Source organism: Periplaneta americana, chromosome 13 (assembly GCF_040183065.1).
Source record: "Periplaneta americana isolate PAMFEO1 chromosome 13, P.americana_PAMFEO1_priV1, whole genome shotgun sequence".
NCBI classification, from domain to species: Eukaryota; Metazoa; Arthropoda; class Insecta; order Blattodea; family Blattidae; genus Periplaneta; species Periplaneta americana.
In genome coordinates, this window is record NC_091129.1 from 145,510,104 (window position 1) to 145,525,106 (window position 15,003).

The following is a 15,003-nucleotide window of genomic DNA, read 5'->3' on the forward strand; positions in this document are numbered from 1 at the left end:
AATTAATTATTACGTCCGGTTGATACGTGTAGGCAGCGATGCAGAAGCCGTACTTGAAAACATCGTTAAATGCTTCAAAGGCATCATCATCTATCTGTCCATAGACGGCTCGTCTTTTCATTCGTATACATAACGCGAAGCAGTCGTCGCGAGTGACTAAGCAAGTAATTATAACATAAGGAGGATAGAGCTGACACAGTCAGCGCCGGATGTCATAATAAATGATAAGATGATGGACAACGCGCCAGCAATAAGGAAATCTCCCATGTCATCAGCAACTCTTGACGAGTATTTCCATACAGATGATTCTCAATCTTGAAAGTCCGCGATTTATAATGAAGGACAACATTTCATAACTTGCACAACCACGCAATAAAGCCCAGCAACAGGACAGAATGTGCGAGCTATTCCATCTCAAATAGACCGAAATATAGAGAAAATTGACCTTACAATTTCTAAATACAATGAAACTTTTTTTTGTACGTAGAGAACTGTGATACAATGCTTTGTGCAAAGTTTGAGGCATCAGAACTTCATAGTGTTTAAATTAAAAATATTTAAATTTATCGTATTTTCATAAAATTAGCAACTTTAAACTGATGTGGCTCCGAAACCCTTTCACCCAGTGATCAAAATCATGGTTTATTTTGATGCTGAGAAGTTAAACAGTTTTTCTTACTTTTTATGGAAATGGAGAAATTTAGAATTTTCTTCATTAAGATGACTTTGACCACGAAAAAATATTTTAAAAATATATGGTTAGGTTCCGCATTGAAAGTACAAATAAACATATTTTTTACTGGTGTACCGTTGATAAGAAAGTATTGAAAATATCAAATAAAGAAAATAAATAGTACGCGCGTGAACTAGCTGACTGTGAGGCGGGAGCTAGCCTAGGCAAGCAAGGCCAGGAGACATAAACACGTGATGTGTCCCTCTTCTTACCGCTTAAGTGACATATTGATTATACTGCTTTAGGCTTTTAACATATTATTTTTAGAGACATTCAATATAGTAATAATTATAAATTGGAAACTTACCACTGCAATTTCACCTAAATTGCACTGTTAATTATTGTTTTAAATATTTGCAAAAATTAAGTAAACTCTAAATCATTACATAACCTTACCGTTTGTTTTAAGTTCGCATTTATAGACTGAGGGAAAAAAAGACAGCGGTATATCGGCCTGCTGAAGTATAGTAAACACAGAAAACATTTTAAAGCAACAATGTTGAAGATAGATATTTTTGTTTTGCAAATTTGCCGTCATTGAACAGAAACCAAGTTGGAGATTTCATTGCAACTAATTAGAAATTCCTCTTTCAGGTATGTAATAAACGATCTTCGCACTAAATAATGTACGATACACGAGCGGTATGTTTGTTTTCATGTTCTCGGAAATTAAAAAAGCTCAAATACGTTTCGCTTTTTCAATCTTTTCCTCGAACATGAAAACGTCAACATACCGCTCTTGTAACGCATATTACTATTATATTAAATAGTTAAGTTTAGAAATTATATTAAAAATTCTATATCTATATGTTAATTATGAAGTATGCAATGTAAGCTTTCAATTATTATATGTATGTATATATTTTTTTTTTGTCTGTGAACTACAGTAAATATCATATCATGTCTATTTTCTAAATATCTTGGATACCTACATTTGTTCATCTGTATGAACAGGTGAACAATGGCAAACTCAAAAAAAGCGGAGATATACAGAACACACACACATGAAAAAATAAAAGTATGTCAATCTCGTGTTAGTTCTTAAGTTTCTTGTTTCTTTGCTTTAGCTTTCCAGTCTTCTGGTATTTGCATACGGTGGACGTGATGTTGAAATACCTTACATTCTGAACTGCCGTAGGCGAGATGAGATCCCGTAACCTCAAGTCGTAACGACCTTGGCAAATATAAATAGCACGTTAAATAAAAAAAAAAACTGGATATCTGTAAATATTTTCAGCCAACCTACAGTCTTAGACTAATTTATTTCAGAAGATCTACAACACAGTGCTGTGCAAAAAATAAAAGAAAGGAAGCTGAATGCAAACAATACAAGCAGACACCGAGGATGCACTTCGCGAACATGCAAACAATCTCAATCCCCGGCTTGTTTACTCGAAGCAGCGATTCTAGCATTCTCACTCACGCTACTTTTAGCAGCGTACACATGAATCCCAATCCTCTTTATTGGATATTCTTCGTGGCACACATTCCGCGTCTGTGCTGTGAATAAGTGGTAGCATGCAGGCTACAAATTCTGCGGGACCGAAATCAATTCCTGACAAGAACGATTGAGGAGATTTATCAGTGGCGTAGCTTGGTTTCCGAAGCAGGGGAAGCAACCAAGATTATGTTAGTAATAATTATTCTTAAATTTCTTTATAAGAATATAATTTTTTTTATTTTAATTGGTTATTAAACGACGCTGTATCAACTACTAGATTTAGCGTCGATGAGATTGGTGATAGCGAGATGATATTTGGCGAGATGAGGCCGAGGATTCGCCATAGATTACCTTGTAGATTACCTCGCATTCACATTTCGGTTAGGGAAAGCCTCGGAAAAAACCCTACCAGGTAATCAGCCCAAGCGGGGATCGAACCCGCGCCCGAACGCAACTTCAGACCGACAAGGACGCGCCTTAACCGGTTGAGCCACGCCGGTGGCTTAAGAATATAATTTTACATCAGTAATTAAGAATCACGTTTGAATAGGTAAAAGTAATACTCCGTATTTATATTATATTCATTATATTACTGATGGCTTGAGCAGCCACGTTCTACGAATCTCCAGCCTTCCATTTTAATTCGAAGATCATTGTCCTCTTCTAAGATATCTAATAACGTAACATAACATTTATATAATTAAATTTAGGTATATAATAAAATTCTATCTACAGTAATGCCACTAGAGGTTTTGATTTATCTAGAGAAAATCAAAACTCGAGTGGGATTTAATTGACTATTACACGATTAGAAAAAAATACTCTAACACAATTAAATAGTAACTGACTTACTTAAATACTAAACTGTCTTGAAAACAACGTATTATTCTATCATCATATCATTACAAATATTCCGCTAGATGGCAGTAGTGTATTATGATTAGCAGTTCTCTTGTTACCAGTTGTGACAATAATAATAATAATAATAATAATAATAATAATAATAATAATGATTTATATACGAATCGGTGAGTTGGAAAAGGGGTCAAGTCCATCATTTTTCAAAATGGCATTTATTGGCGATACCTGACTGCTATGTCTGTACGCATCGTTTGGTATAACAAGGAGTCATGTCCCGTCCACAGAAGTGTGCGTTAGATTAGTATTGAGTTGGAGAAGTGGTCATGTCCAGAGTTTTTTGTCTCTCCTGAACAATTTACTTTTCAGGACATGACCCCTTTTCCAACTCAACGATTCATACATTCTTCATTGAACTCTATGGACGATTACTGGTCAAGAAGGCTTTGTTAATTCAGTTCAATTTTTATTAAAACAGTTGTATTCCACTTCAATTATTAATATGCATTAAACAATCTCTGATACGTGACTATCCATAATCTCATACAGCAGAAGCTATAATATAACCTAAATAATATCTTCTTCTTCTTCTTCTTCTTCTTCTTCTTCTTCTTCTTCTTCTTCTTCTTCTTCACTTCATGGATTAGGCGAGTCGCCTGTTCCGAATTCACAATGATCCCCCCCCCCCCAAATAATATAAACAAGATAAATGATAGAACATTTTTAATTGCGGATGATGAAATAAAAATGAATCATTTCAAAAGGTATAATTATTGAAACTGCAATGTTGGCAAAGAAACATATGCTAGGGAGGTGATAAAAACAAACAAATGCTAGGGAGGTGATAAAAACAAACAAATGTTAGGGAGATGATAAACATTTTAGGATAAGCAGCCGTTTGGTTGAAACACGTCGTTCCGTACCGTTTTAATGGTTAAAAGTGGTATTAAGTAATAAAAGTGTAATAGTGTATGTAAATTTTAATTCCAAAGCTTCTGTCCCCTTTTTAGGTACCTATAACCAAATAAAAATTTGCATAATTGTATATAACATTTTTAAAACTACTTTCGGAGCCTAAACATGCATTTTTAGAGTTAAAATATCCGAGATCTACGTACTCATAAATAACTTCGGCGCTATGAGCGTGAACAGATGGGCGGACATATTGAGAAACGAATATATTATGCAAATCTGGCTTTCTTGAATAATTTCAAGGAAAAATTGTTCCGGGGTCGGGTACGTTAACAGGAAGCCACAATTTAAGTCACACACAATTTGTGTCCACTCAAAGTTGGATTCTGACGTCTTGTCAGTCCATTTGAGTTGTATGGATATAAGGGAAAAATTGTGACGGTGTCGTGTATTGTTCCTGGGGTAGCTCAGTCGGGAGAGCATTCGTGCGTTAAGCGAAGGGTCCCGGGGTCGATACCCGACCCCGGAACAATTTTTCCTTGAAATCATTCAAACCTGCTTTACAGGGAGCTACTACCTGAAAGCCAGATTTGCATAATTGGTTCGATATTATTTATTAATTATTATGATATGCGGCTACGAGTTTGCGAGAAGGGAAGGTTTGTTTGCTTACGTCTTTCAAATTTTAGCACGCAAGAGAGTAAGTTATGGTACCACTGTAAAAAAAAAACTTCTTGAGATATATACTTAGCATATCTTTCCATGAATAGATTACGGATCACTTAGCTCACGTGAAGAATAATGGGAATCTCTGCCTTGAAGTTTGACAGACGCTGCCTCCAAGTTATCGTGGCAACGAGTGCTTGAGGCTCTTCACCCATTCGCAATAAATTTCTACTGAAAGATATATTGAGCGGCATTAATGGTTCGTGATAACGGCTGTACGAGAAAACAGAAAGTTTTATTCTATCTTCCCACCAGAGACACCCACACAGCTTCCTCTGTCAGATATCTTTGCCGTACTACGCGAAATTTGTGGGTGGCCAGCACTAACAACGAATTTGGTACGACAAACGCGCCTACTCAATCCGGAATGAGTCCAGTTTTTAACTAGCACAACACGTATGACGAAATATTACTTTTTGCGCGTACTTAAGCAATTTCTGGCTTCAATGCCAAAAAGAAACTAAGAAAATGTTGTGAATAAGGTCTTCCTCACTCTACCAGTAAGAGAAAGTCATGTGATATTAAAAAAAATATATATTTCCGGTGTTTTCACAAACGTTTTCAACAAACACAATACCGCAAAATAATAAATAAATAAAAGGTTTCTGGAATGCCGTTTGTATACAAGCTTTCCTCTTAAGCTATTGGACGTTATGTGTTCATGTGCAATAACTACGAATTTTACAAAAGGTTGAAGGGAATCTATAGACAAGAAATTATGGAATCATCTAATAATCTGAGACTGATATGACATACAGGACATGCGTCTCTTTCTTAGACTGCAGACCTGCAACCTGCCGCAAAGTAGGCTATTGTAAGAATAACAAGAAAAACTACCTTCTTCGTCTGAGATGGTACTATTAGAACGAAAGCATATGATGCATTTAAAATTATGGTACTACGAGGCGCATCCAGAAAGTAAGTTTCTCTATTAAAAAAAAAAAAGGAACACACACTTTCAGGAAAACATTTATTGGCAACAGGTAGAGCAATGTTCCAGCTATTTTTCAACATAGCCACCATCAGAATTGACACACTTGTATCCCTCTGTCGTAGAACTCTGCCGCCTGTGAATGGAACCAGCGTGTGACAGACGTCTTCAGCCCTTCGTCGTTGCCAAAACGCTCACCGGAGGACAGGAATTTCTTGAGGTGCAAGAAAACGTGAAAATCGCTGGGAGCACGATCGGGACTGTAGGGTGGTTGATCAAACAACTCCCAGCCAAATTCCGTCAAAACAGCTGCTGTGCGCCGAACCGTATGTGTACGAGCATTGTCATGGAGGAGCACAACACCTGCAGTAAGCATTCCACGCCTCTTGTTTTGAATGGCACGTCGCAATTTTCGCAGTGTTTCACAGTAACGGTCAGCGTTCACTGTTTCACCTCTTGGAAGGAAGTCAATGAGCAGAATGCCCTTCCTGTCCCAGAACACCGTGCACATCACTTTCCGTACAGACAGCGTCTGTCTGAATTTCGTCCTGACCGGAGATCCACTATGCCGCCAATGCATTGACTGCTGCTTGGTTTCCGGGGTGAAGTGCGAAATCCAAGTCTCATCGCCCGTGAAATTCCTGTCGAGGAACTCGTCGCCGACATCGTGATACCGTTGCAGAAATGTCAGTGCTGCTCCTAAACGTTGCAATTTGTGTTCGGGTGTCAGGTTTTTCGGCACCCACCTGGCACACTTTTTTGAACAGCAGGTGCTCAGTGACAATCTCATGCAACAAGGATTGCGATATCTGCGGAAAATGGCTGCTCAGCTTCGTAATCGTGAAGCGACGGTTTTCCATGATGCACTGCCGCACCAGCTCAACACAATCATTGATGAGGGACGGTCGCCCACTGCGCTGTTCATCATGGACACTTTGACGACCTTCGGAAAACTGCCTACACCAGCGACGCACCATCTGCTTACTCATGATGTTCGGCCCATAGACCTGACAGAGCTGCCGATGAATTTCAATTGGTGCAATGCTTTGTGCATTAAAGAACTTTATCACCGACCGAACCTCGCAGGCGGCGGGAGAAGGAATAAGGGCTTCCATTTCAGACCACTGCTGCCACGCTACTGGCACCAGGCGGGACCTGTCCGGCTGGCATATGATTGATACGTCATAGATCTGTTACGCATGCGCAATTGACACGGCTAATTACGTTTACTTTCAAGGGGAAAAAATCGGGAAACTTACTTTCTGGATGCGCCTCGTATTATAACGAAAGCATGTGATGCATTGAAAATTACGTAACTTTTAGCCCATATAAAACCAACAAAAAAAAAAATAGAAATAAATGCAAGGCAATGAAAGCGAAGTTCGGTTCTTGTTCAGATATAATACGAATAGTTATGGAATTGATTGAAAAGACAAGAAATGAATTCTATATCTGTATAAAAACAGAATTCGCTATTATTATTTATCTTAGAAGATATTGAGCAACAATGTGCAAGTCTACACCTGTGTAGTAACGGCTAGCGCGTCTGACCGCGAAACCAGGTGGCCCGGGTTCGAATCCCGGTCGGGGCAAATTACCTGGTTGAGGTTTTTTCCGGGGTTTTCCCTCAACCCATTATGAGCAAATGCTGGGTAACTTTCGGTGCTGGACCCCGGACTCATTTCACTGGCATTATCACCTTCACTTCATTCAGAAGCTAAATAACCTGAGATGTTGATACAGCGTCGTAAAATAACCCACTAAAAACGATGTGCAAAGTTGCCAATCTGCGTATGTCCACAAAATGTGGTATACTTATAATGAACCATATTATTTTGTTACAGGCATTTATTTTTCGACTTCTTTAATCAACCTTTCCAAACGAAAACGAATTTCCAAGTTGCAGCATCTGCGATGGTAATCTGTGCGGATATTCGTCCCAGATTTCGATTCGGTAGGTTACAAATATGTGATAGGTGGCCAACACATGTTAAGTTGGCACATGCATCATCTCGTGACACTCTACCACAAAATAAAGAGTTCTATATTCCAGTTCGCCGTTACTAAAAGCGCTAGGGTTGCCAGATAAAGGAATCGAAACCGTCGTACTAACTTATGAAAATTGTTGTACTTCAGCATAAAATTGTCCTACATTTCTCAACTTCCTAATATACTTCTAGTTCACCGCTGTGTAGTAGTGGTTATCACGTCTGACTGTGAAACGAGCGGGCCAGAGTTTAAATCCCGGATGAGACGAGTTATCTGGTTGACGTTGTTTCCGGGTTTTCCCTCAACCCATTAAGAGCAAATGCTAGTTAACTTTCGGTGCTGGAGTCATTTCATTAGCATTATCACCTTCATGTCATTACGCAGTTGATAAATAATCACAAAATAAATATATCTACCAGTAAATTTTAGTTCCAACTAAAAATGCTACAAATTATAGTTCACATCTACAATGACATTCAGCACTGAAACAAATCACCACCCATTTCTTCATCATCAACATTGTCATCGCAGTAGGCTGGACGTCCACTGGAACCGAATTCGGCCGAATAACAACTCGGCCGTTTACGGTCGTACACGGCCGAATGATCCCACAACAAGAGAATGCATTGGCGCGCGTCCATTACACTCGTCCTATTCGGCCGTTTGCGGCCGACGACGGCCGAATGCCGATTCGATCCAATTCAGATGGGATTTTCCGGTCTCATTCGGCCGAATAGGGCAACACGTGATGACTGTTTCCATAAATTTCGCCATGAACGCCGAAAAATTAATTAGTTCTTGTGTGTGTGTTTTTTTTTTTTTCGTTAAACAAGTGAAATAAAATTTTTAAGGCTTAACAAACTATTATTCATATACTACTTACCTTAAGATCACTGACAAACGTTTCTCAGGTGGTACAACTTCTCTGAAATTTGACCATTTTGAGATTGATGGACGAATTACATTTAAAATATAGCTATTGAAATGTATCAACATTCACCCGATAGTAATCGAAAAACATAGCACTATGCTCTAGAAGTTTATTGTGTAGGCGTATATGATGAAAATTACCCAGGCGACACCTTTCTCTAAGCATCGGATATACCCTATATTTTCGTCATTCCTTAAAAGCCATTTGTATGTATGCATGCATGCATGTATGTATGTATGTATGTATGTATGTATGTATGTATGTATGTATGTATGTATGTATGTATGTATGTATGTATGCATGCATGTAATTTTTTAGTTGATTATTTAATGACGCTGTATCAACTACGAGGTTATTTAGCGTCGATGAGATTGGTGATAGCGAGACGGTATTTGGCGAGATAAGCCGAGGATTCGCCATAGATTACCTGACATTTAAGTTACGGTTGGGGAAAACCTCGGAAAAGCCCAACCAGGTAATCAGCCCAAGCGAGGATCGAACCGCGCCCGAGCGCATGTATGTATGTATGCATGTATGTATGTATGTATGTATTAAGTATAAGCATGTAGCACGAGGACATACAACTGGTAATTGACGGCCGAAGCGTCGGCTCCATTGGACGATCGATCGGCTCTTCTGCCGGTCGTCCGGTATTCGGCCGTATACGGCCTAACAAATATTCGGCCGTTCACGGTGCCAGTGGACGGCTAGGCGTAAGCGTGCACGATGACGCTTGGTTAGAATGAACTTTCTTATATTTAAAGTCAGCAGAATTTGATCTTTGGCCGGTGCGGCGGCAGATAGGCTTATTCTAGTATCAATAAATGCGGCGGCTGAAAATTATATCAAATTAATTCATCTACAGTCGACTCAAACCCGACACCTCTATAATGTCGGCGCGTTAGGACTTCTTAATGCTACTGCGGTACTATTTAATTGATAAAAGATTTCCTTTATCGAACAAACAAGGAAGTTAATAAAATTAAACTCGTATTACTTTGATATAACTGCGCCGTCTACGTGAAACCTAGAGCTCAAGATGACAAATTATGACTTGCATGGCAAGCATAGTTATAAGTCGGAGGCACCGATTTTGGCAGATGACCGCGATGACATTTCCAGTAGGCGAGCCAATATTGTTTCTGTAAGCTGCGAGAATGAGATGCGATAACATTCTGAGTCGTTCATATTTTCATAACAGCAGCTCATATCAATTATCCTTATTATGAAACACACCACGGTACAGTCCTACTCAAAAAATACCTTTAATAAATGTAAATGACTTCCGTTCCCAATGATTTTACAATACGTCTCCTACATTTTCTAAATTAAATTAATTCTTAATTAAAAGGAAAATTCTACCCTTACCAGATCAATATACAAGATTTGTCCAGTAATAATCTAGGGATCGTCACTGGCGGTGCGACAATTCAAGTTAATAAAATTACGATTCTTCTTAATAATCAAAATATAATTTGGTTAATTGGGTAAAATTGCATGCTGCAGAAGTTAGATTTATATAAGAGTATAATAAATAGGATTGTAATGGATATTACAAGGGCAATAATTTCTTCACACGCACATTGTGAATAGAACAGAGAAGAAAGCATTTTAAAATATTCGAAATCGTACAAAATATCGGAGAAACCAATTTTCCCTGCACAAATTGCACCAATTGAAAAATATAATTACCATTCACAATAAATACTGTATTTTATGGATTCTAAAAAGTTTATTAATCTAGAGGTATTGGCTGATGACTATATTAAATTCCAGCACAACATTCATTCAGAATATGTAGAAATTACACTTTGGATTGTACTAAATGTATAGGCCTACTATCAAAAGGTGTTCCATACCCCCTTAAATACTGTACATGTGTTACCTGTGCGATATCCGATGTTTAATTTGTTTAAATATAATTCATAGTACTGAAAATGCCATATTGAATTCGCACAAATTGTATTATTCGTAATTTTCGTCTCGAAAACCCCTAAGATATCTAATTTAATTTTTCACCCATTTTTGTCCAACTCCACCACTTTAGGACAAAGTCGGACTAAATAATACCTTATTCGTATTCTGTGATCGCAAAGATCCCCAGATATCGACTTTCATCGAGATCGGATGACATGAGATTTCTCACTCCCTTCTGCCTTTTCATCAGTACCTTAGGATATGGTATTTAAAAAATCTAAGAATGTTTAACCAATATTGTAGAGAGTAACCTTCACTTTAAATTTTACGTCTCTAGTTAAATATAGTTTAGTGAATTTTTAAAATCGTCGACTTCTTTCTCTCTCCTCTCTGCTCGGAAGTAAAAAAAAAAAAAAAAAAAAACTGAAGTTAATTCAAGGGAGTAGCCTACATGAAATTGAATTTTTTTACTTTTCTTATACATTTTAGAAACAATTCTGAGAGATGAGATGAATAGTCTAACCCAATTCTATGAGTGAATCTTTGTATTAAATTTAAAGACTGCACGTCTGCTGGTTAAACAAAATAAATCGGTATAATTATTTTGATCATTACTGCCTCCCATTTTCCATCCCTTAATGTTCGTATTTCGTAAAACTCAGTCTTATCTATTGACTAAGGATTAACATATTTCCATATACATATATATTTCCATATATATAACAGATTATATTTCCATTTCGTACAATATTCTAGTCACGAGACATAATCATATACTTTGTCTTTTCGGGATTTCCCACCAAACCTATAGCTTTATTTGCTTCAAGTAAAATTTCCGTGTTTTCCCTAATCGTTTGTGGAGTTTTTCCTAACATATTCACGTCATCCGCATAGACAAAAAGCTGATGTAACCCGTTCAATTCCAAACCCTCTCTGTTATCCTGAACTTTCCTAATGGCATATTCTAGAGCGAAGTTAAAAAGTAAAGGTGATAGTGCATCTCCTTGCTTTAGCCCACAGTGAATTGGAAAAGCATCAGATAGAAACTGGCCTATACGGACTCTGCTTTAAGTTTCATTGAGACACATTTTAATTAATCGAACAAGTTTCTTGGGAATACCAAAGACACATATAGACTACTGTAATATTTGTTTAGTTAGGTCCTACCCATTCCACTGCGACAGAGATAACAGCCGATCTTGCAGCGGTGAGAACTCGCTCTCCAGATCGCATTAAGAAAATCAATCTGCCAAAATCCCTGGCGCGACCTATACCAGATCGATTTTCAAAGCATTCCCCCGCCCCTCCTTAAAAGCATGTTTCTTTCATATTAGTCCAGGACATATTAAATGAAGAAAACTTGTCTAAAAGGAACGAATTAACATCAATTTTATTTTAATTATAGAGAAACATTATAAGTACCCAATTATTTTTTTCCCTTCAGTGAAATAGTCGTACAAAATTGCGTACGACATAGAGTGCGGTCGTACCTCGTACAATTAGTCAAAATAGTCGTATGCGTACAACTATAGTCGTATGTATGGCAACCCTGAAAAGCGCACAAATTATATGTTAAAACTATCATTTCTCGTCCTCTTCACACCTAAAACATAACACCTAACCAACGTATCGTGACGATAAGAGGAAAGTGTACGCTTCACTTCTTAATCCGTGTGACTCATGTTATCGCCGGATATAACGTTATGTTCTGATAAGGAAAGACCTGTGTTGAGTCGTGAAACGTCACATTCTGCAACACTTTCGGTTTACACCGTATTATGACACAGCTGGTGTTAGGCTGAAATGTATCCTGTGCTTATTCCACCTTAGTCGATGTGTGTATTCTACCCACAACATGATGAGATACGCGGCTTACAGAAGAGTAAACAAGACAGTTGTGACGTCACAGGGAAATTCTCTATTATTTACTTCTGTAATAATCTTTCAACTGAATAGCTCGTCAGATGCGATGTCCATGTTAGGTGCTGAAAAATATCTAATATCTCCTTCCTCTGACTGGGGAATTTCGACACCCGACCTTCGAGCAGTTTGACTTCCAACTTATAACTAAGATAAAAATAATCTTCACACTATAAAGACAAACGGTGCTGATCAAAATCAAAATGCGTGTATAATTAAAAAAAATAAATAATAAAAAAAACAATAAGGCTAGACCTAGCTACAAAAATTTGAATGAATGAATGAATGAATGAATGAATGAATGAATGAATGAATAAATGAGAAAATGAATATGTATAAGGTTATTCAAAGGTAAGTTCCAAATTTGAAATGGTAATAAGTTTGTCAAATTTTTAGATTCCACAAAAATTAAAACACCAATTTCTTCGTAAAGAAATGAGATTTTATTAAAACACGAAAAAATTAAATATAACCACCACCGTGTTGTTAAAAATAAGAAACAGCTATGCTATAAAAGGCATTAGTAAGCACATTCCTAAAGATGTTTTCAATGACACCCGATAATGACCGTTTCAGTTCCTCACGTGTAGTAGGTCTTTTCTTTTAGATAACCCCATAACCAGTAGTCAGCTGGATTTATGTCTGGTGACCTAGAAGGCCAACTGTTCGGAAAATGCCTACTAATTATACGATCATCAATTCTGTTGAGCAATAGTGTTTTTACATTGTTGTGTATGTAAGGTGGAAATTGAAAATATCGCTGCCCGGTTACCGTCACTGTTTTTGTTTGTCCATTTTCAATTTCTTCATAGAAATACGGTCTTATTATAAAATGTGACGTAGTTGATTTTTTTAGTAGATTATTTTACGACGCTTTATTAACATCTTAGGTTATTTAGCGTCTGCATGAGATGAAGGTGATAATGCCGGTGAAATGAGTCCGGGGTCCAGCACCGAAAGTCACCTAGCATTAGCTCATATTGGGTTGAGGGAAAACCCCGGAAAAAAACCTCAACTTGCCCCGACCGGGAATCGAACCCGGGCCACCTGGTTTCGCGGACAGACGCGCTAACCGTTACTCCACAGGTGTGGACAATGTGACGTAAAACTACACCAGACAATAACCTTGATATCATGTAATCTTTGCTATATAATTGTGTTCGGATTATCTTTTGCCCATATCCATTCAATTCCAGATGTGTCTCATCTGTCCATTTCTCAATCCATGTAACGTTCGATATCTTCTCGATGTATATGCATATTGTTTATTGCATTCGTAATAGCACTGAAGGAGACCAATTCGAACTCGTAAACGTAAAACCATTGTAAAAATTATTAAAATTACTCTCCTACAACTGCTATCTGTACTCTGAACAATTTTTGTTTATATAAGTGTGACACAGTTACCACAGCAATGAAACACGCATCGGTAAAAAACTTCAAACCTTCTAAAGCATAAAGAGCGCTCAACGAGCGCGCGCGCTCCTTCGGAGCGGGAGAGCGGTGTTTACCGCTCGCCGAAACGGAGAGGAAGGTACGTCAGAATGACATAGACTTGGTATAAGTAGAGGAGAGGGAAACAACCATTCAGCTATCTAATGGAGTGCAGTGTGTAGGCTTATTCTGAGTAACTGTTTCACGTTGCTTACCTACTGCTACAGTACAGTATGGAGGAATCTAAAAGACGGAACATAACATTTAACATTTAACGATTTGCAGCTCGAACTTATTGATCTTCAATGTGGCCTACGGGCTAAAGATCGTTTGAATAATACTACTAGCCTGGTTGAGTTTTACAAGACTAAACATTAGCAATAATATCCATGACTACACAGGCTGGATGTGAAAATGATTGCTATGTTTGGCTCAACATTTACATTTGTGAGCAACTGTTTTCTATAATCAACTTTAATAAAGGCAGACATCGAACATCTGTAACTGATGTTTCATTACGATCAGTAGGCTACTGTTCCTTTCAGCTGCCAACAGCATACTCGTAAAACCTCGTTTTCATGTACTGATAAATAAAAATATAACAAAATGATATTGTACATTTAAGTAGCTATAGAATTTCTATTATTTCTGTAAAATAAATATTTTTTTATTAATTAATAATAGTCAAAGTTAGTTTTGCAAACACTGAACGGGAATTCATTTCATAAACACTCGTAATAGTACTTCCTTTTGTGTATATTTTGTACGAGATCCACCCCATTCTTTCAGTCCACCCTATACAGAGCGCAGCTAATATCTGTAATCCGCTCATGAGCTGTGAGCCGGCTCGGAGAGCGCAAACCTTGTGCAGACCTGTTCTAAACAGTAATGGTACAATGTACTCTATATGAAACCAAACTGCAGATATATACAGAATATACAGCTTTTCAAAAAGGGAACTTACTTTTGAATAAACACATGCATGACGTGTAAGTAAGAGTGTAAATGTGAAGATATACAGTAGATGCTAACGAAAATATAATTAGAAGAAATTCTTGATATAAATACTCACTAATGTATACATCTAATGCATAAGCATACTTCTATTATATGGCCGTCCGGGAAGCAAATGTTATTTACCTAAAAACAAAGAAACACAAATATTAAAAATAAGTTCGTAAATATTATTATATAATCAATCAACAGCTATA

General features: G+C 37.5%; 1 protein-coding gene across 6 annotated transcripts in view; it reads right to left on the reverse strand.

Annotated features, from left to right (window-relative positions):
- Csk (C-terminal Src kinase) overlaps window positions 1–15,003 on the reverse strand; it is a 296,279-nt gene that overhangs the window by 116,286 nt on the left and 164,990 nt on the right. For 2 of the 6 annotated variants that reach the window (XM_069844410.1, XM_069844407.1), the window contains exon 3: window positions 14,865–14,932. The exons of the other annotated variants lie outside the window; for them this stretch is intronic. The gene's annotated coding sequence lies outside the window, so the exon portion shown is untranslated. The remainder of the gene's footprint in view (window positions 1–14,864; window positions 14,933–15,003) is intronic. 6 annotated transcript variants of the gene reach the window in all.